The following is a 22791-nucleotide window of genomic DNA, read 5'->3' as shown; positions in this document are numbered from 1 at the left end:
AGGGGTACTGCTAAGAAAAAATTTCTTCTGATCCAGTCTGACGCCTGGGGGTAATTGTAAGATAAGGAATCTATAACTAATATATGTCTCTTACAGATGCATCGTTACCGAAGTTAAGTAACTTGTTCGTTTTGTGCCTGCCAGGTATGGTGCATCAATTGAGGGCAGATAATGAACAACATTAAGATATAAAGAAAATTGGGTGGGTGCCAAGGCACAGCCTTGGCAAACACCTCAATTGATAGGAAATCGTTCAGTCACCTGTCCCTGGGTTCTCCAGCGAACCTGGGCATAATCGTGGATATCTTCTACCTGAAGCCTGTCTGAAAGGAAGATACTTTGGCCATAGCAGCAGTCCATTCCTCAATCTTGCTCAAGAGCAATTGGGCAGAAATTTTCTTTGCACAGTTGATCAAGCTGATCAGCCTGTAATTGGCTGGATGGAATCTATCCCCCTTCTTATATAACGGGACGACGTCCACTCCCTTCCAAGAGTCTGGTACTGGGGCACCACTGATAATGGCATTAGTTAAGAAAAGGTTATACTAAGACAATTAATCTCTTTCTAGCAAAATGATATATGCTGGAATGCTGTTTAATCCTGGAGCTCTACCTCTGGTTATTGCTTCCAGAGCTGAGGATGTCGGCCAGGTAAAGGAAACTGCCAGGTTTAGTTATAGAGTTGTCTGTTTACACAGTCCTCAGCACAGTGTTCGGCTCATTAAATGGAGTTACTGAATAAAGATTGTAGAAATGATCTTCCCAGGTCTGGGGAGAAATTTTATTTTGCAGAGGTGAAGCAGAGACTTTGAGAAGTTGGCCTGATATATGATGTTCACTAGTTCTAGTGACCACCTTGTATCATTCCAAACAACCCTTATGGTGATTGGTTGTAAGTCAACCTTATAGACCAGCTATCCTATTGGTAGCATGGACAAAGCAGTCTTAGGCTAAACTCTTTTGGCATGTGAAGCCGGCTGTATTACCATATGTAACCCCTTGAAGTGCGCAAAGTTAGAAGCAGTTCACATTGAAATCAATGGATGCGTAAACGTTTTAAAGTTAAAGGTAGGAAGTCTTCCGGTCAGTCTAGAACTTAACCCTTTGGAATCTGGACACTAGGAGAGTGGAACTACTCAGGAGCACAGGAGTGCTTGCGTTACCTCACCCGCAGGAAGCGGGTGCAGTGGTGCCAAAGTGTGTCGGGATTCTGCAGGAGTTCAGATGGAGCCTTGGAGCGTTGATGCTGCAGGCGACCTGATGTGAAGAGTTCCGGTGGATACAAGGGTGGATCTGAAGTGATGAAGACCTGAAAGCAGAGGGGACAATGTTCAACGTCACTAGCCAGTGACCGGTGTGGAACCAGGAAGGAACCAGGCGTTGTCGGGTGCAAACAGGTGATGTCGTGAAGCTTTTCTCTTCAGCCAGTGGACCAGGTGACGATGACGACGACCAAGAGTCACTCACGAGCTGTCCCACGAAGGCTCTAGTTGATGGCGGTGTCGGCTTCTTGATCGGCGCAAACAGGCCTTGGCTAATGCAAGCCACGCAGGAAACAAAGAAGGCTTCTCTCTCGGACCAGCAAGGTCAGAGGGGTTGCTGCTTTTAAGAGCAGCAAGGGCCAGTCTGGAGCAACCAGACCAGCGGTGGAAAGTTGTCGTTTGGTCGCCAAAATGGCCACTAGCCAGCGGGCTAGCAACCGGGAAGGCGCGTCGAGTGGAACAAAGCAAAAGGGCCCCATGCAGATCTCGTGAGAGCTGGGGGGCTGGTCCTTGGTGCAAATGTAGCTCGGTGGTTGAGCTTCTCAAGACTCCTAGCACAGCGGTGAGGGTGCCTCAGGTGCTGCGCAGTCAGCTTCTCGTGGACTTTCCAAGAGGTCCGGTCCCACGTCTCAGGTCGCCTCCACTCGTCTCAGATTTGCAGGGGCTGTGGATCGGGCTGGTAGATGTCTGGGAGTCTGGTTCTTGTTGGGCTCTGGCTCGAGGCAGCGGCAAAGCAAGTCGTTGATCGCTGGATGGTGCCTGTGTTCACAGGGTGGTCACTCCTTGGCCACAAGGGAGATTCTTCAGTCTTCTGAGCAGCAGAATGTTGAAGGTCCAAAGTTTCTTCTTCTTCAAGCGTAGTTCAGGATAATCTAAAGTCTTGGGACACAGCTCCTACCTTTAAACCAAATCAAGGGGCTGGATTACCTACTAGGTCCCTCCTATGGGTGGGACCAGGAAGGGGGGTGGTTACACCCCCTTTCCTTTGTCCAGTTTTGCGCCAGAGCTGGGGCTGGAGTGCCCCAGCACCGGTTTGAACTGGCATATGCACGGGGACACCTTGTGTGCCCCGGGCATGTCTGATTCTATTCAGCCCTCCCTAACCCACTACGCAAAATCCTGTCTGGGGTGGTGCTAGCACCTCCCAAGGCAGGAAACCCTTTGTCCAAGCCTCCCTAGCTGGAAGGACTCCCAGCAGCAGGAGGTCAGACTTGTGTCTGTGGTGGCTGCATCCATTTTATGATGCTGAGGCTCTGTTTAACTTTACAGGGGTTCAGGTTCTGTACATGTCGTGTCCCTCTAGAAGGGTGTAATGCTACCCGCGTCGCCATAATTGGCGAGGGGGTAGTATTCCAATTTGTATGACACCTTACTCGACATGTTTTGATAATGTCAAACCAGGGTTAGCATTTAACCTCGAGGTTCATAATGCACTTAAGAGTATATGGTATGACGCTATCAAGAAATAGCTAAAGGACATGGTTCCGAAAGCTTCAGACAGGCTCATCTCATGCTAGAGCACCATCTCACACATAACCAAGCACTCTGCCTCCAGGATTGGTAAGGCCTGCCATAGGAGTGACTTATAGGTTACTGTGTGTCCTTTGTATGTTAGATATAGAGATACTATACCTAAAGCAAAGGGTGATTACACCACCTTGCCCCAGCTGAGTGATCAGCCAGTTGTGTCAAATAGTAAGGCCAGGCCAGGGGTGGTACAATACGTGCTATAGCCCCTGGTAGGCCTTGGATGCACCTATGCCCTGTGTACCTAGGGTACACTGTACAGGGGCTCACAAGGTGATCCATATTCCAATTGGTAATGCACCCAAAGTGCATTGGCATAAATTTAGAGAGAGAACGGCAGGCTGTGGGTCTAATTGGCAGGCCCACAGCCACATTAAGTCAAAAACCAATGAAGCAAAAAGCAAAAAATTGGGGTGACCATAGGATAGCAGACCCTACTCTCCTACAGAGACCTCTCTCCCCTCCACTTTACAAGAGCCCAAAACCTGGTGGAGTTCTTAACCCCTTCACTGCTAGGCCTTTTCCCCTCCTGTGCTAAGCCTTTTTTTGGCGATTTGGGGTGAAGCTGCCGGGGCATGGAGGCTGACTTTTGGCACTTAGCCTGTGCATGCCTTGGGGTTGCCGAGTTCTGGGCTGAGGTAACGAGTAAACTGTCCAAAATGGTCAATGTGAACGTGCAATGCACCCCGCACATTTGTCTGCTGGGCTTGGTGCCATTTTTAAAGGGAGTAGTGGGCAAGTTCGTAAAAGTGGCACTGCTTCTTGCAAAAACAGCGAGTGGCCCTTTCCTGGGACAGTGCGGTAAAATCCCAAAGTGCCCTCTGGCTTAAAGATTTAGTTTATCACTGTGACAACCTAGCAATATATGCAGAGGATCTACCATCTTCTTCTAGACTCTAGACCCCGTGATATATGGGAACCGTTGTTAAAATATTTGAGATCTGTGGAACACTGAGACTAATGAAGTACCAGAATAATGCGTTTAGATTGTCTTTATATTCATAGTGTAATGCCTTTTTTGATATAGTATCCGCATATTCACCACTGACATACATATGTGATCAATATTGCAACTTCTATTTAATTACATTCTATACTATTGTGCCAACATACTGTATGCTGTTAGAGAAAACCCCCCCAAAAAAATTGGGGAGAAATTTTATTTTGCCGAGGTGAAGCAGAGACATCTCTTCCCTCCACTTTACAAGTGCCCAAAACCGGGTGGAGTTCTTAAGAGACCAAGCCAATTTGAGTTCATTTTTTTGTTTGAATATATTTTATTGAGAATGTAACATTGAGACAGCACATATAGCGATCATTCAAAAGAATAACAGAAAATGTTCACGTTTGAGGCATTGTAGTAGACAGTTACAACTTTGGAGAGTAACTCAAGATTAATGCTATACTAGATGGGGGGGTGAAAAAAAAGAAATAATATAGGAGGAAGCATAAAATCCCCCTCATAACAAAACAACGAATGTGTCAAAAAAAGGGGGGGAATGCGCAAATGAAGTGTGTCTAGCAAAATATATATTCAGGTGTCATGTCAGCGTGTTCTAGCGTGGGTGCAGACTGGTGTCCGAGTGAGTGAAAGCTTGATAAACCCAGGAGGCCCCTTCCGAGGCGAGTGCCCGGCAGATCGGCAGCGCGTGTTGTCATGCGTGAGAAGAGGGTAACTCATCCCATGCAGGCAGTAAAAGACAGTCGGTGGTCGCATCGTGCGCGAGGCATGCGATAGTTCCCAGCATTTCTCGCAGTCGCCCGCCCCTATTGCACCGCTGTTTTATTAATGCCGCTAGGTGAGGGTGGTGTTTGAGTGTCATCCTGGTCTGTGTATGCCTGTCGGAAAGCCTGCAAGACATCCCTCCAGAGCTGCGCTATCGATATGGCCCTCAGGCCTGCAGTCTCCTCCCTACAAAGGGTCACCTCTTCCGCCATCGCCCAGTTGTTAAAAGAGGTATACCAATGCCAGAGGTGAGGAGGGTCTTTACTTTTCCAATGTTTGGTGATTAACCTCTTGGCGGTGATAAGCCCCAAATCCCAGAATCTGGAACGGACCTTGGTGTGTTTTCTCCTCTTAAACAACCCAAGTAAGCAGGCCTCCCACGTGTGTGGCAATTCCTCTCCAACCCCCTTCGTTAACAGCGTCACCACTGCCGTCCAATACTTGTGTAGCCTGTGGCAGGCCCAGAGCATGTGGAGTATGTCTGCATTCACCAGTGAGCAGCGAGGGCACTCCGATGTGTCTACGGTAAAATATTGGTTGATTCTGTCTGGTGACAGATATGCTCTATGCTTGATGTAGTATTGTATGACCTTAAAACGGGAGTTGCGCGGGATGTTGCTAGGTCCCTCTAAGATTCTCTCCCATTCTTTATCCGTCCAATCCCTGCCCCTGTCCATCGCCCATTTGTCTCTCAACGATTGGAGGGTGCAAACAGTGTGCGTTAACAGTGCCTGCGTTAGCCAATGAATGACATGTGATCCACGCCCATGATGTGTAAGCACTGTATCAATAGATGTGTCTGTGGCTCTTCAGAGATATCACCCCAAGCTGCCGTGTACGTGCGTACTATTGATGCATGTAACAGGAACTGTCCAGCCGGTATGTCCGAGTCAGCCCGTAGCCTATCAGGGAGCAGGGCACCATCAGCATAAAGATCAGCTATCTTTTCTATCCCTGCTTGTTCCCAGTGCTCTAGTGCAGGTGCCGAAATGGCCCCTCTATGTTTGGGGGTATAGGGTGTTGTCGTTCGTGTGACACACCCCCAAACAAACACCTTCCCACCCCCGAACCAAAGACCTGTTACAAACCCCCCCACCCTGCACCCCTGTGTAAGACTAAATAGCCACCCCAACTTGCAGTGTGCCTGTCGCCCTAGCATCAAACTAATCTACAAAAAGAAACCCAGAGGAGGAAAGAGTCCCACCAATCGCCCCGCCACCCCCGGGTATGACACATCAAATCACACAACAAAAGTCATCAAACCACAGTCTGAGGCTATCAGTAAAGTTCAGAAACCGGAAACCTGCTCCTATTCCTGCTCCGTCGGACCGCCCTCCGCTCCTCCAGATTGTTCCTCCCGACCACGTTGATGAGGCAAAGTGTCGAGCCAGTCTCCCACCCCCTCTGGACGATCAAAGAAATATGTCTGTTCCTCGAATTCAGTGCGCAGCTTAGCTGGAAAAAGCATTGCGTACTTCAGTCCCACCTCTCTCAGTTGCCAATTAACACCCAGAAATCCCAGTCTTTGCTTTTGAACCGCCTGTGTAAAGTCTGGGTAGAAACTTACAGTGGTGGTCTCATATTTCATAGGTCCACCCACCCGCGAAGCCTGCAGGATAGCGTCTCTATCCCTAAAGTTAAAAATTCTGGCGATGATAGGCCGCGGCGGGGCACCCAACTTCGGTTTACCACCCGGTACTCTGTGGGCACGTTCAACCGCAACAAACTTGCTCAGTCCTTTAGGTACGAGGTGATTGATTATAAGATCCTCAACAAAAAGATCAGCCGCCGGATCCTCCGACTTCTCTGGGACACCAATAATGCGTACATTGTTACGCCGGGCCCTACTTTCAAAGTCCTCAAACCGGCAAGCAAAAAGATCGTTGGAGGTCCGCAAATTGCGGACCTCTGTCTGCAAGTCAGACACGTCACGCGTCAGGCTGGAGGTCTTCAGATCTAAATATTTGACCTTCTCATTAGTTTTTGATAAATCTGCTCAAATCAAATTAACATTGATCGAAACAGTGTCCAGCTTGTGGGCAAGAGTCTCAAATTGTTGGCCGATGGAGGCTTTCATTCCGTCAATGGCGCCCATGACATCCTGCAAAGTCAATTCCGTCGAGGAGGTCGGGCCATCCCTAGTTTCTTCCAGTGATCTACCCGGTCCACTGGGGGATCCTTTAGATTGGGCATATCGGTCCATGTTATTTGCTTGAGTATAACCACCTCGCCGAGTGGTCTTGGACTTCTGCTTGTCCCCATCAGGCCTGGCCGCCATCGTGGACAAGGAGATCACCAGAAGCAATAGACAACGAGAGAAGATGGCAGCACTCAAAACCGCAACCAAACTATCAGTGGCAACCAGAGGGCACAGGCCCGTCCATTCACAGTTCACGCACTCAGGACAGCACCCTTGATTGTCGTGCAGCCCGATAGCCCTCTGCCCGCAGGGAACGCTCTCAGCCAGGATCAGATTGGAGCCTCAAAATCGAAAGTGAAAGTCCAAATCAGCACGACAGTCCGTACCCCCTCAGGCCGTTGTTGTTCAACTTCTGCCTGGGCACCATGCCAACTCGAGCCCCGGGCAACTCCAAGGGGCAGGCCGCGTTCTTCAGATCGTCGTTATTTCGGTCCCTGAAGTCCGATTCAAATTTGGACAACGGTTCTCGCCTCAGCTGTGGTTCGTCTTCAATAGCCTGTCAACGAAGTCAGGATAATTATCAGGATAGGTATGGGAGGTTGCGAGGGTCTCGGGAGCCCTGTGCTCACACTGCCATCTTGGTTGCGTGCGAAGCTCCTCCTCCGTCTTCATTTTTTTTAATTTAAATTATTTCACATTGTTACTGGATCTGCATTGCTAAACACTTATAAGGTCCCAAAGGCGAGACCTATTGCCTATGCCAATGCTTGTTATTGATTGAGTACAATGAGCAGCAGCACTTTTGATTAGGTCCTGAAGAAAGCCGCAAACACTTCTTTGAAGGGTTAATAGGCTGAAACATGTTGACCTCCTTTTAACACTAACAGTGCACATATTTTTCTACCGCAGTGCCCTGTTTTTAATCGTGGCCCAAGGGAGTGCAAATAATGGAAAGCATATACCCTCTACCAAGTTTTAACTTTCATTCTGCTGCCCTCACTACCCTGAGCTCATTATTGTGGTATTTAGTATACCTTTCTCTAGAACAAAACATGCCTGAACTCCTCCCTCTCAGTGAGGGGGTTGTACCCCGTACCGTGACAAGGTATAACTGTGCGAGGAGATTCCGAATGAGGAAGCATGGCAACTATGGTGGGTGAGGGAAATCCTCCTTTTAAAGGGATATTTCATCTTAGTGATGTAAATAATTAATTTACTCTCTTAATTTCTATGCAGGTAAGTACTTAATCAATAATAACTCAATCGGAATGAAGGAAAACAGAGTCCGTGGTGTAAGAGTTTCTAAGGGTTTTATTCCTCATAAAGGAATCAGGATATCATGTTCTGACCACCACACAGGATGTCAGAAGGGATAGATGAGCGCGCCGACGTTTATTGACAATACATAGCTTATATACTTGATTTACATCATAATGTTCAATGTAAGAGGCGTAACAGCTGAGAGAAGACAAGATAACAGTATACACGTGGTGCTAGTACATCATCAAGAGGCGTAAACTAGGCGTGTGTGCTAGAAACGTCACTGATAGGTGACGCAAGTGGGTGGCACCAAGGGGTGGTGCTAACAGAATGTTGCAATGTCAGCGGAAATCGGAAGCTTGGATGCGTGCGCAGCTGCATGACGTGTGATAGACGGGGTGCAGGGGACTTGACATTTACACTGGCGGAAAGAGACAGAAGTCTGGCATGTCAGATCAACTTGTGCTTCTATCATATCCGATATCTGATGTTTAGGAACTAAGCTATCTGGGCAGAAAGGTCTCTAGAGCAGAAGCTATTCTATACTTGCTGTGAGTGCGTGTATAAGCGCCTGAGTGTCTGTATGAGAAACGTGGGGGCATGGGGCCTTCCATGGAAGCATGGCAACAGAGGCTATGAATTACTTGCATAAAGACAGGTCGGCCCTTTAGCCCTGTAGCTGAGGAAGGATGTTTACTGAAGCTAGCAGGCCGGAATGTATCTTCGGGGAGGAAAACAGATAACTCGAAGGTTATAGTCAATCTTGGCAGGCAGCAGGCTGAGCTGAGCACGGAGGGCCGCGCTAGAAGTAAGTCAGAGTTCACGGGTACGGGGGCTGCTTGGGCAGAGGCCCTCGCAGTCAGAAGCCAGAAAAGAGGCTCGGTGGCAGAGATTCAGGGCCTACTCTCAGCCAGGCTGAAAAACGTAGGAGTATACTTCAAAAAGACGTTGGCATAGCATACTTAGGAACGGACCATCAAACCCATTCATGGTGGGTCTGAAAGAGGACAAGTTAACGTTGGACGCAAATGTATTTGCGTCTTCATAGCTGGTACAGGAGGGAAGTTACATGCACTTTTAACTCGTACATGGAGTCGGTGGGGTACTCGCTAGGGAACACAACATGACCATAAAATTTATATTACCTCATTCCCTCCTTGTTCCCTACGGACCCTTCATGATATATCGATCCTCATAAATCGATCAGTTTGTTCTTGTAACATTATATGTTCGTCTTTCTTTCTTTGACTGTTTGAGAGGCAACTGGAATGCTCAATGCAGGATGTGGCACACAGTCCACATATCGCTGGCCCACACTGCAGGCACAGGCAACAACTGAATACTATAACAAGGCCAATGCCTAGGAACGATAAGATCTTCCATCCCCAAGCTGTCAACGTAGTCCAGAACCAACCGGACCAAGTCCAGATGCCTGGATTCTGATGTATCTGATTTGCAATTTTATGTAAACGGGTGATAGCTTGATAGACAGATGGTGCGTTTTGTGGAATGAAAACACAGCAACTTGACCCGATGACCTTACAAGCTCCACCTCTATCTGCCAAGATGACGTCAATCACAAGACGATTTTGAAGGACAACAGTCCGTATAGCAGACTGCTCCTCTGTTAAGTTACCTAGAGCGGAGGCAGTTTCGTTCACTACTGCTTCGAGTGTTCTCGTTAATCTGCGTATTAATTTACTGTTTTGGACAGGTCCTAGGAAGAAAAAGAATCCTTTATTGAAATCAGTGTACTGTTCCCATGCCGTTTCTGTGTAGTCGACAAGGGGAATATCTCTTTTGGGTCTATTCGGTGCTAGATTCGTATTTCTATGGTAATCAGGAGGAGCTAGGAAAACAGGTGGCAGAAGGAAGGCAATGTAACAGGTACCATCCCAGTCTGGAGGCAAACGTATGTATGCGGTATGACCACAAACAAAATAGGAATGACTGGTAGCTTTAAAAGACGATTTACCATGGTCACTGAACTCGACCACAGTAGTGCATTTACTATGACCTAAGTGTACTGAACCTTTCTTGCTAACACATAATTCACCTGTGACTGGTAGTACTAACATATGGGGCAGAACTGGAGCAGTTTCAGATTCAACAGTGAGGATCATAAGGCTAATTGTGTAATTACCTAATCCATATACTTCATTTTCTAGATCAGTTCCTATTCGAGTGGGAAGTCCCTCTTTATCCGGATAACAGACGTTGAGCAGGACTAAGTTCAAGTTTCCCCAAACCCAGCCCCCATCGAAAACAGCAATATCAGGATCTAAAGAATTAATTATTTTAAACCATGCTCCACAGGAGCCATTGTGAGTGAATGGGTACGGAAAGAGAGGCAGAGCTCCCTTGTAATTCTGGTAGGGAGGGAGTCGGCCACATATCCAACAGTCTGTAGCATTATTTGTCTGATGGGAATGGTGTAACATACTAATGAATGTATTGTTGCGCAGCGCAAGTCTGTAAGAGAGTTCATGTGCAGGAAGTTCACTAAAAGTGTGTTCAGCAGAGACATTGTAAGCAGATTGTTCACGCCTGAAAATAGGCCAGTACATAGGAAGCAGAATGCTGGCAATAATAATTAGAATACTCAGAATAAACATGATTATTAGTGTCACTATGCAGTGACTACGAAGTGATTTGCAATATGTTCTTCTCTTTTCCTCTCTCTCTCTAACTCGATCTAGGGGATACATGTCAGAAACTATTTAACCGATTCACCTAAGGGAGGACTTAAACAATTAAACTGTCTGACTTGCTAGATCGAAGCTTCATTCGGTAAAGTTCTTGAGGAGTCTTTTCTCTTTTAGGCACAGTAACGTCTTGTGCTTCAACACAGTCTTTGGTGGGGGTGGACGAGTCAGAGTCCTGTTTCAGTCCGTTTTTTAGTTCATTGCATAGTTTGATGTGACTCGTGTGGACCCACCCCTTTCTCCCCTCGATTTTCACGGCGGTCCTAGTGGTAAGCAGAACGGTCTTTGGAGACTTCCAGCGGGGCTCCAGCGGACTTTTCCGGTCGAAATTCCGGACGACTACCAGGTCACCTGGGCGGACCTCATGCGCCTTTACATCGGTGTTGTCAGGGAAGGCTGCGGCAACCTGTGAACGACATGATTGGAGTGCAGACATCAAGGAGGCAAGGTAATCTGTCAACATGTTACAATCAATATCAGTGATCTTTTTCGGAACGGGCGTCCCCCACATATTCGGCGGTCTGCCAAAGACCACTTCGTACGGGGATAGCCCTGATCTCGAGTGGGCGACCATCCTCATGTAGAATAGTGCCACGGGCAGGGCGACTATCCAGTCGACCCCTTTTTCCTGACAGATCTTGGCAAGACGGATTTTTAGTGTCTGATTATGCCTTTCTACAAGGCCAGCTGCTTCGGGATGTCGGACACAGTGGAACCTCCACTGATATCCTAGCAAGAGGGAAACTTGTCTCATCAGCTCGGACGAGAACGGCTGTCCGTTGTCTGAATACACGACACGGGGCAAACCGTACCGTGGGAAGAATTCACGAACCAACTGTCTGGCAGTGGTCGGAGCAGTGTAGTCTGGGACTGGGTATGCTTCGGTCCAGCGGGACAGAGCACAAACAATTACAAGGACATACTTAAATCCTCTACAGCTATTCATCTGGATATAATCCATCTGGAGGACTTCAAAAGGGTGATCGGGAGGATGAAATCCACCTTGCTCAACAGGGACGCTTTTACCTGGATTGAACTGACAACAGATCATGCAAGTACGCACTTTCTGTTTTGCTGCTGCTCGTAAGTGTTTGTTGTACCAGAGATTCTGTAAACTGTCTAACATGGCTTTCTCTCCAAGATGGGCAGGACTATGTGCTGTATTTATCATGACTTGAACCATTGAGTCGGGGAGAAACCATATAGATTTTCCCTTCGTCACCCAACCTTGATCTGTCTGAATCCCTCCTAGTTCAGTCCATTTCTTTATCTCCTCTGGAGTAGCATGTGTCTGGATATCAATTACATCTAGGGTGGGATCTCTAACTGCCATACACTGGGTCTGGACTATTGTCTTTGTCACATCAGTAGTCTGGGTGTGAGTCAGTGCTGTATGTTTTGCTGTCTGGTCTGCCAGGTCGTTACCCTGGGAAACAGAATCTGTGACTTTAGTATGTGCCTTACACTTCATGACTGATATGCCCGAGGGCAAATGTATTGCTTCTAACAGTGCTTGAATGAGGGGGCCATGTTGTATCTTGGCCCCATGGGAAGTCAGAAAACCTCGTTCTTGCCAGAGGACTCCGAAGTCGTGTACAACTCCGAAGGCATAGCGGGAATCTGTGTATATGTTAACATTTCTGTTCTTGGCTAGAATACAGGCTCGAGTCAGAGCGATGAGCTCTGCTGCTTGAGCAGACAGGGTGTCAATACGATGTGTTTCTTTAATTTCAGTTTCAGTGGTCACGGCGTACGCGGCCACTAATTCTCCTGTACTTGTTCTCATGCATGAACCGTCCACATAAAGTGTCAGGTCTGGATTTGTCAATGGGACATCTGTTAAGTCTCGTCTAGGCTTAGTTACTGCATTAATTATTTCTATACAATCATGCGGAGCTGGATCTGTCATAACTGTAGGTAACAGTGTTGCGGGGTTCAGGATGCTGCAACGTCTGATTTCTATGTGTGGCTGGAATAGTGTTAATTCATAACCTGTCAGTCGTGCTATAGTTAAGTGTTGAGTCTGGGTTCTGTTTAACAAAACCTCTACAGAATGTGGTACTTGAACTGTTAACTGATGACCTAAAACAATTGAATCACTTTGTCTTATTGCTAACGCTGTTGCTGCTACTGACTTTAAGCACGCAGGGAGTGCTTGAGCTACTGAATCCAATGTACTAGAAAAATAAGCACAAGGCTTATGTGAACCTGCTTGATCTTGAGTGAGGACAGACAACGCTGTGCCATCACGTTCTGTAACAAAAAGTGTAAACGGTTTGCTGTAACATGGTGTCGCTAAAACTGGTGCTTGGCATAAAACTTTCTTTAATTCTTCAAAAGCTTGTGTGTGTTCCTGAGTCCAAGGGAGGACAGTCGAAGTCGCTGCCTCCTGTGTCGTTAACTGGATGAGTGGTTTAGCTAGAAATGCATACTGGGGAATCCATTGTCTGCAGTACGAGGTGAGGCCTATGAAGGCCCGCACTTCCTTTTGTGTCTTGGGTTGCGGCATGTTCACAATTAACTGAATGCGATCGGGAGTGAGCTGTCTCCCCACTTTGGACAGTAAGTGACCCAAGTACACAACTTGCTGAACACAGAATTGTAGCTTCGAAGGAGACACCTTGTGTCCCTTGTCGGCCAGGAAATGTAAAACTGTCAGTGATGCTTTTTCACATTCGGGCTCACTTCGTGCGGTGATCAGCAGATCATCGACGTATTGTAGTAAAGCGGTGTTAACTGGCATTTGAATACAATCTAGTTGTCTTTTCAGTGCTTGACTATAGATGCTGGGGCTTTCTGTGAATCCTTGAGGTGCGCGCGAAAATTTGAAACTGCGTCCATTTAAACAGAATCCGAAGAGATATTGGCTCTCTGGATCAATAGGCACGCTGAAGAAGGCGTTCTTGAGATCAATTACAGTAAAGAACGTTGCTTCTGAATCAATAGCAGTCAAGAGAGATGATATATCGGGGACCACAGGATACTGTGGGATAATGCATTTATTCAATTCTCGAAGATCAATCACCAGCCGATATACTGGCGGTGCATTGGGATCAGTACGTTTAAGAATCGGAATGATGGGTGAGTTACAGATATTGGAGTCGGTCTCGACGACCACTCCTTGGGCAATGAGCTCTTCAATGATTTTCAGTAAAGCCGCTACAGCATCGGGTGGTAACTTGTATTGTCTGATTCTGGGTAATACAACACCTGCCTTGAGGGTAACGCGGTATGGTGTAATGTGCATACATCCTACATCAGTTGGGCCTTTTGCCCACAAGTAATCAGGTACATTTTTCAATCTGACGTCAAACTCACGAAGGACGTAATGACCCTTGAAATCCCGCAGAAAGAGTCTAACTCCCTCCGGGGAGCAGCATATTATAGCCCCTAGAGCCTTCAGTGTTTTAATTCCTAACAGATTTTCCGGACATGATTTTGTTAGTAACAGGTCTGTAACGCGTGATAATGGACCCACAGCCAGGGGAACTGGTTCTGAGACTTCATTTACAATAGGTTGTCCTGAAAAACCAAGGGAAACATTTTGTGAGCCTGAGAGGGGTGCCCCTGGAACTTCGTCATGACTTATTGTAGTGCGACTTGCCCCTGTGTCAATTAAAAACTTTCTATCTTTCCCCAATACTTGACTGTGTACATAAGGACCTTCTTGATCTACAGGAATCTCGATAAGAGGCAAGCCACCTTCCCTCTCTAGGCTGTTTCATGTATATCGGGAATATTCGGGGTAAGCAGACTGGGCATACTGGTACATCTGTTGTGAGACTTGCTGAGTTGCAGCAATGGGCTGTGGCTGTGGTACTGCTACGGTCTGTGCTGTCTGTGCGGATGCATGCATGGGCTGTGTATTCTGTGTAGACTGATGCTGGTTATGGTCTTGTCTAGGCGGATGCGGTCTCTCTTTAGTTTTACCTGTCGCTATGTTATGTTTCAGAACTGCACATTCGTGTACGTAGTGACCTGGCTGCTTGCAATAATTGCATGTCCCTTTAACAGGAGCTGCAGCGTGACTTGTCTGGGTCGTACCTTTCCTGTGACTGTCGGATGGGACCGTCTGGGCTACTAACATTTTCATTTTCGTGTCTTTCATGCGCTTCTGTTCCTGATCTTGTTCTTCCCTAATTCTATTCTGGTGATATTGTAACATTTGTAACATCTGGGATGGCGTATTTGCTTGCCATGTACTCTCGACTTTATACACTCTATTTTTAACCAACGGTAGGGAATTCTCGACTAACTTTGATACAAAAAGATGTGGGTACGACTCGCTACTTGGCTGGAGGCCACTATTGATAATAAAACATTTCTCGAATCTTGAATAAAAGTCGCTAGTATCTTCATCATGTTTCTGTTTACAGGACGAGATTGCATCCCAATCCTCCTTTCTAGTTGTCAATAATCTGGGCAGGACCTGTACTATTAAACCTGGTAATGCTTTAGTTTTGTCCCCAAGGCCTAACCCTGGAACCCGTTTTTTCTCTTCGTCTTCTATTTCTGCCCAGGCAATCTTTGCGTCTCCCACCTCCCAGTCCTTTTCCTTTAATTTCTCGAATATACCCGTAGGCAATAATACTTTCAACATTTTCATGATATCATCATATGTGTAGTCCCCCATCAGTAACATGTCTTTGAGCTCTCTATGAAAACCTGCAGGGTCTTTATCATGGCACGGTACTAATTTCTTCATTTCTAACAGTTCTAATTTAGTTAGAGGCGTGTGTACATACACGCGTTTCAAAATTTTATCCTCACCCATAACAGGGTGCACTTCTCGCAAGGGGTTCTGACTTTCAATACCACCCCCGCACTGCATATGGTACATTTTCCTTTCTGGGGGTGGGGCGGGAACATATTCAGGACTTACAAAGGTATCATATCTGCGTCGTTGTTCTAGAATTATTTGAACTAATTTAGTGCTTAGGCCTCTCCATCTATCCATCAGTAGTGCTTCTAGTGTCTCATGTAAGGGACCTGGATCGGAATAATGTTTTCTGTACTTAATGAGAAGGTGCTGAATCATATATATACCTGCTAATTTCTGTTCGTCGGGGGAGAGGTTCAGAAATGTCTGTGCTACGGTGTCATCATTATATATGTCTGCATTTTCGGCCCATGATACCGCTGATCGGGCTAATTCTTGTTCATCCATAGAATTGAGTACATGGTACCCAACTCGATCTCGAAGCCGTTTATCAGTTTCCTGGAACTGATGCTCAGCAGAATTCGGATTCGTTAAGGCAGAGAAGAAAACTCTCTTGCTTTCTGGACGGATACCCTTCCTAAGATAAGTTCCCTTACCTACATATGCTATAGTGCTTGTAATTGGTTCTAGTTCTTCAGATTCTTCTTCCTCCTCGGAGGGAGCCTTTTCTTTCTCTTTCTCGTGTACTGCTATCACTGCCTTCTTAATCTTTTTATACATGGCCTCTATGCAATTTTGTCTGTCATGTTTTCCATCAGCTATATTTTGACCCCACTTACTCAATGCATCTAATTCACTCTGATCTGTTCCGGGCCTGTCTCGTTCTCTTATTAGACAATTTATGAAAAATCGTAGTATCAGTGCTTGCATGTTAACTTTCTGTTTCTCCAGGGCATCCTTAATACTGTCGGGGTCCTTTCCCGTTTGAACGAACTCATATATTCTATCTAGGTGCTCCTTCATTCCTGCATAACATAACAAACTATCAGTAGCAGATCTTAACCGTAAAGACGCTAATACCATTAAGTCGTCCTGTCCAGGTTCTGGATCGTATCTACAAACTGACATATTTTCTTTTAGTGCATCAAGACGGGATGAATTAGAAGAACGGGGGGATCTGTACGTAAGAGGACTCTGCATACCTCTGAGATTTAATCTGTGAGTCGGTGGCGGGGTCTGAAGACCCGCGGTCGCACCTCCTGAAGCGGAAACTTGGGCATTATCTCTGTGTGTAGTCAGTATCTGAATTTGTCTTTTAGTAGGATCTGATTGAAGTGGTTTCGGCAGATCAGTTTTAGGTGAGGGAAGTGGCGGAGCTGGCGGAACGGGACTAGTCTTTTTCGGTGTCGGCTGAGAGTGATCTTGGGGGGCAGTACCACCCCCGGCCCTGTCAGTAGGCAGGGCACGAACAGGCAGATTGGTGTAAGCTGGCGCTACATCTTCGAGATATGAATTTAGGAATATGTCTTTAGTAGTCTTATGCATTACTTTAGTTGGAACTAATGGTGACGGCAAATTTTTCGGTATTTCTGAAATGGCGTCAGGGGTACCATCGGCCAAAAGATACATGTTGTTCACTTTGCCATTTAGGATACGATCTATTTGTTCTACTTTTACTCGAATTCCCTCAGTAACTAATTCGTTTTCTTGGGCCTTTTCTGATTCTTTAAGCCTGTCTTCTCTACGGAGTGCTCTATCAGCACGCTTACGTGATTCCTTACGCCAAAATTCTATGGCGTCTTTCTGAGATTGTCTAGCTTTCTTTTTCCGTAATATTTCTTCTACCTTTATGATGCACTCGGCATCCCATGTTCCGTTAACTGGCCATCGGTATCTTTCCTCTAGGTGCTTGGTATAATCTGTCCATAACTCTAGATACAAGATGGCGTCTATGCCATGCTTATTATACATGAAATTACCTGGAGTGTCCCTAGGGGGGATTGGAATCTCTTCCTCTAACATCCCTTTCCTAGTTCCTATCTGCTTTAATTTGTTAAAAAACGGCATTGTGCCTACTTGATACTGAAATGCTTGATCCTTAATACTTAATTTCGCCTGTAACTATTTAAACAAAAAAAAACACAATAATACACAAGAACAATCACATTCGTACCACGACATTAATCACATGAAACATTTAAAGACATAGCTAACTTCCCCCTACTCTGAATGTACCGCTCAACGATACAGATACACTGCTGTAACAGTGCAGAAATTCGGAATACTTTATATACTGCTAAACAGTACAGATACACTGCCTAAAAACAGTGCAGACCGGACTTGCGTACCCAAACCCGTCTAGATACGACCCAGCAATGGTACTCACCGGGAAGCACGGAAAACAGAAGGCCTCGGAAAACTCGACTGGACTCGACTCGGAACTTCGGAAAACTTCGGAAAACTTCGGAAAACTTCGGAAAACTTCGGAAAACTGGTGGGCCTCTTCACACCTCGGACCTTGCTTCCTTCGGCTGGGCTCTGGTCGGGATCCTCCGCACTCCTCACCGCCTCGTCTGGGCACTGATCGCAGTCTTCGTCACCTCCGTGTGTCAGAGGGGGATGCAGGAAATCCTGCCAGTACACGTGTTGTCCGTCTAACTGATGGCAGGGGACACGGATTGCAACGCACCTTCCGGCGCGTGAGGTGGGGGAGGGGTCCCTGTTCGGGCGCCAAAATGATGTAAATAATTAATTTACTCTCTTAATTTCTATGCAGGTAAGTACTTAATCAATAATAACTCAATCGGAATGAAGGAAAACAGAGTCCGTGGTGTAAGAGTTTCTAAGGGTTTTATTCCTCATAAAGGAATCAGGATATCATGTTCTGACCACCACACAGGATGTCAGAAGGGATAGATGAGCGCGCCGACGTTTATTGACAATACATAGCTTATATACTTGATTTACATCATAATGTTCAATGTAAGAGGCGTAACAGCTGAGAGAAGACAAGATAACAGTATACACGTGGTGCTAGTACATCATCAAGAGGCGTAAACTAGGCGTGTGTGCTAGAAACGTCACTGATAGGTGACGCAAGTGGGTGGCACCAAGGGGTGGTGCTAACAGAATGTTGCAATGTCAGCGGAAATCGGAAGCTTGGATGCGTGCGCAGCTGCATGACGTGTGATAGACGGGGTGCAGGGGACTTGACATTTACACTGGCGGAAAGAGACAGAAGTCTGGCATGTCAGATCAACTTGTGCTTCTATCATATCCGATATCTGATGTTTAGGAACTAAGCTATCTGGGCAGAAAGGTCTCTAGAGCAGAAGCTATTCTATACTTGCTGTGAGTGCGTGTATAAGCGCCTGAGTGTCTGTATGAGAAACGTGGGGGCATGGGGCCTTCCATGGAAGCATGGCAACAGAGGCTATGAATTACTTGCATAAAGACAGGTCGGCCCTTTAGCCCTGTAGCTGAGGAAGGATGTTTACTGAAGCTAGCAGGCCGGAATGTATCTTCGGGGAGGAAAACAGATAACTCGAAGGTTATAGTCAATCTTGGCAGGCAGCAGGCTGAGCTGAGCACGGAGGGCCGCGCTAGAAGTAAGTCAGAGTTCACGGGTACGGGGGCTGCTTGGGCAGAGGCCCTCGCAGTCAGAAGCCAGAAAAGAGGCTCGGTGGCAGAGATTCAGGGCCTACTCTCAGCCAGGCTGAAAAACGTAGGAGTATACTTCAAAAAGACGTTGGCATAGCATACTTAGGAACGGACCATCAAACCCATTCATGGTGGGTCTGAAAGAGGACAAGTTAACGTTGGACGCAAATGTATTTGCGTCTTCATAGCTGGTACAGGAGGGAAGTTACATGCACTTTTAACTCGTACATGGAGTCGGTGGGGTACTCGCTAGGGAACACAACATGACCATAAAATTTATATTACCTCATTAGCTAGGTCTTAATTTGCAACAGTAATCCTCATAGACCCAAGGGTTTCTTGACTGTGGTAGAAATATATTTTTACCCCTTAATTTTACGTTTAAGCACAGACCATTGCTTGAAATGTTGTGATCAATGTAGGAAAAATACTCTGTGCACTGAGAAAATGTGTTAAAATAACGGAAAGTTGATAATCGCAGTTAATACCTTCTCAAACCTAGATTTATCTAAAAGAGAAGTCTTTTAATTGTAGCAGATTTTTGATACCACAAGGTATAAGAAATTGGGGGATCTTTATCTGATATCTTTATCAGTAAATTATCTGAAATGATTTAATATAAATGTCTGCAAGTATTATTTCTAAAGATAAAGGAAGGTCAATATTTGTCTTTTTAAAACAAACCCCAGTGCATATGACTACAATAACCACCTCTCTCAAATCAATATTGTGCTTGGTTTAGTGAGAAAGCTAAATGATCTAGGAGAAACCAGGAACTGGCGTCAGTATTGTTCTTAGGAAACTTTAAGTTAGAGAGTGAAAACATTTTTTAGAATGCCCCAAAAATTGTGATAAAGATATTTCAATATGTTTGACACAAAAAATAGGTACATTTCATGACAATATTGAAATGGGAAATAAAATAAAAGAATCAAATATTTACACCACATGACAAAAATATTAGAGACTAAATTTCAGCAATATAGGAAATACTGAGGTTCATGTATTAATAATCAATTTGGTAAAAGTGGTTGCTTGTGGAGTCAGCACACTACTGTGTCTGCGATTGCTTTTAAATAAAGGCATTTTTAATGCCCCCCATTTTACTTTCAGATTCACAAATGTCCCCTTGGGTTACTACATCCTGTTACTGTTTTTCAGCCCACATATGGTTTAAAAGCTTAAAACATACCTTAAGGATGTATTAAATATTCAGAAGGGAAACTATTAACATTCCCCTTCCAAATTCTGAATTGTTAAATGGGCTTAGTACATTTCAAAAAGGGGTTTAGCATTTGCAAACTCTGTGAATTACCGAACCAGTGGATTTTTGAACAATAAAACCCTTGGTACATGAGGCACTTTTTCTCAATTCCCTCCAAATTAAGTTTGCTAATAATGTTAGTTGAATGATAACCTGTGCACATACCTATTTTGTGATAGTGTTGCTTCAGATCAAATAAAAATCATCACACATAACTCTTACACAATACTTAAAGACAGAATTTCTGACATCCAGCTTTAATGTTTTGTTAAGTATATTTGCAAATGTTGTCACTGAAACAGGAAAGCATCTAAAGTGGTCTCTGGACATAAATTGGATGTAATCATAATCTTTAGATACACTTTCTGAGTTTTAGGACCAATGTGTGTCTTCTGGGTTTACTCTAAACCACTATAATAAACATATTCAATCCTTTTAGATTTAATCTGTTTGTACTGGTTTCTATCGCAGACAATAATCTAGATTTAGACCAAGGATCAATTCTAGTGTTGTTGCAAATAAAACTGTAATAGAACTGATCTGAGAGATGGACCTTCAAGTATTATGCCTAGACAATTTATTGAACAAACTATGGAGTTATAATCTGAATAGATTAGATCCACAAGCATTGCCTGACCACTGTATTTTACATCAATAGATTACTAATCAGCACATTCTCTCTAAGTACAATTCATTCATCTTCAATTTTTCGCGGAGCTCGTGCTGGGTCTGTTTGAACTCTTTTAAAATATGACATTTAAATGTCCAAAAGTTCAGGAACTCTAATTTCAAGCCTGGTCAAACCTTAATGAATGCTATACCTAAAAAATGTCTTTCTGTTCCTACATTTTATTGTGCACCATGATTCAGAAATGGCATGTTTTTCCTTTCGGAGGTAAAATTCTAAACATATTTATTGTTGTTGCCATCTGAAACATTATCACTAATTGGGAAGATAACAACAAGTGGTCCTGTGATGCTTGCTGGAATGGGAAGTGTTTAATCAAAAGGTGGATTGAATTCAAGTTTAGGTGACAATTTTACAAAATTGTATGGATTTTGTATATATTTAAAATTGCTGATCTCCAAAACGGCCTAAATCAATTAATTACATTGAAATTCAAGTTTATCATTGTAATCCTATTGTTGGAAAAGATGTGATTTTGAACCCCATGAGGTGGTTCCTTTCCAGAAAGCATTCAGGTTGTAATCATGAGTCAAATAATGCTGAGTAGGTTGAACTATTCAAATTGAATTCAAATTTCACCTGAAATGTTCATTGTTCAATATATTCCTCTTAGTATTTTAGTGTACAGACATTATTGCTTAAGGAAAATAATTAATTGTGTTTTTCTATATGTAGGAAGCATTACATTAATGAAATTACTGTATCCCACCTTCTTTCTTCCCTTTCCTGTTCTTTATACACATGAAATGTTCATTTTTCAATATATTTCTCTTAGTATTTTTGTGTGCAGACATTATTGCTTAAGGAAAATAGTTAATTTTGTTTTTCTATATGTAGGAAGTATTACATTAATGAAATTACTGTATCCCACCTTCTTTCTTTCCTTTCCTGTTCTTTATGAACGTTTCTATAGTTGAACTTTAAAGAATGCCCTAAATTAGGAATTGTGCTCTACATAACTTTGCAGTGTTACAGTATGTCGATTTTTATGTACAATTTTTGTCTCTTATGAGTATGGCAACTGATGTTCTGTTTTGCTTTAATAATCAGATTATGTTTATTAGGTTTTATTATTCAATAAAATGTTTCAAACACAACAAATGGTAGTTGATATGTATTTACAACTGCAGTATTTTTATTGTATGGGCAGTTTCTAAGAGGCCAAAAATATGGTCTGTGGGTTGACGGAGGACCACATTGGCATCATCAGGGGGAGGTTTGGGCAGGTGATTAGGGGTATATGTAAGGTTGGAAGTAGGGGGAACAAAGCATGTACATTGTGTGGACTGTGACTCCTGGAGTTATTGTGAGGGATACCATGCTACCCTTTAAATGAATCCCCTAGTGATTATTATCAACAAACTTTATTCGGTTTTACAAAGGAAAACCATAAAAGTCATACATAAAATGATAAAACATCTTCCCAAGTTGCTGATTGACAAATAAAATATGTCCAAGTTAATCAAAACATAAAATAAAGATTCATGAATTACAGTACAGAAGTTAATCGCAGCTTGACCTGAGTCTAACAGCGACCCGTAAAAAGTAAAGCGTATGCGAAACAGTGACATTAGAGAGGAGTTGTAAAAAGATAAGAGCTGGTCTCACACGCCTGAAACCCGCTTTTTTGGGAATGTGAATAATAAATGACTTTCTAGGGACAGCATAAAAACTACAAAACATTATAAAGTGCATCATGTCTTGAGGAGACTCACTGTTGCAGCCACAGGGCAGGAGGCACTGGCCTCTGTGGAAGCCGCAAGGGTGTGCCATGAGGTAATGGAGGAGGTTGAGCCGAAACCTGGTCAATAGAAAATGACTATGGATGCTTTTAAGCCCTAGAAGATAAGGTTCGCTGGTTGGTACAGTTTTTAACACGGTGTACTTGCGCACACTAGG

The 22791-nt window shown here is 44.6% G+C and overlaps 1 long non-coding RNA gene across 1 annotated transcript; it reads left to right on the top strand.

Moving 5' to 3' along the window:
* Nucleotides 1–2: 2 nt before the first annotated feature.
* LOC147701086 (uncharacterized) lies at nucleotides 3–21993 on the top strand. Its single transcript, XR_015297433.1, has 2 exons — nucleotides 3–7850; nucleotides 19234–21993. It is a non-coding gene; the product is annotated as an uncharacterized LOC147701086 (long non-coding RNA).
* The last annotated feature ends 798 nt before the right edge of the window (nucleotides 21994–22791 follow it).

This window comes from Lissotriton vulgaris, chromosome 7, assembly GCF_964263255.1.
Source record: "Lissotriton vulgaris chromosome 7, aLisVul1.2, whole genome shotgun sequence".
NCBI lineage: Eukaryota > Metazoa > Chordata > Amphibia > Caudata > Salamandridae > Lissotriton > Lissotriton vulgaris.
Note: the sequence above shows the minus strand (reverse complement) of the source record. Positions and strands in the feature narration are given on the sequence as shown.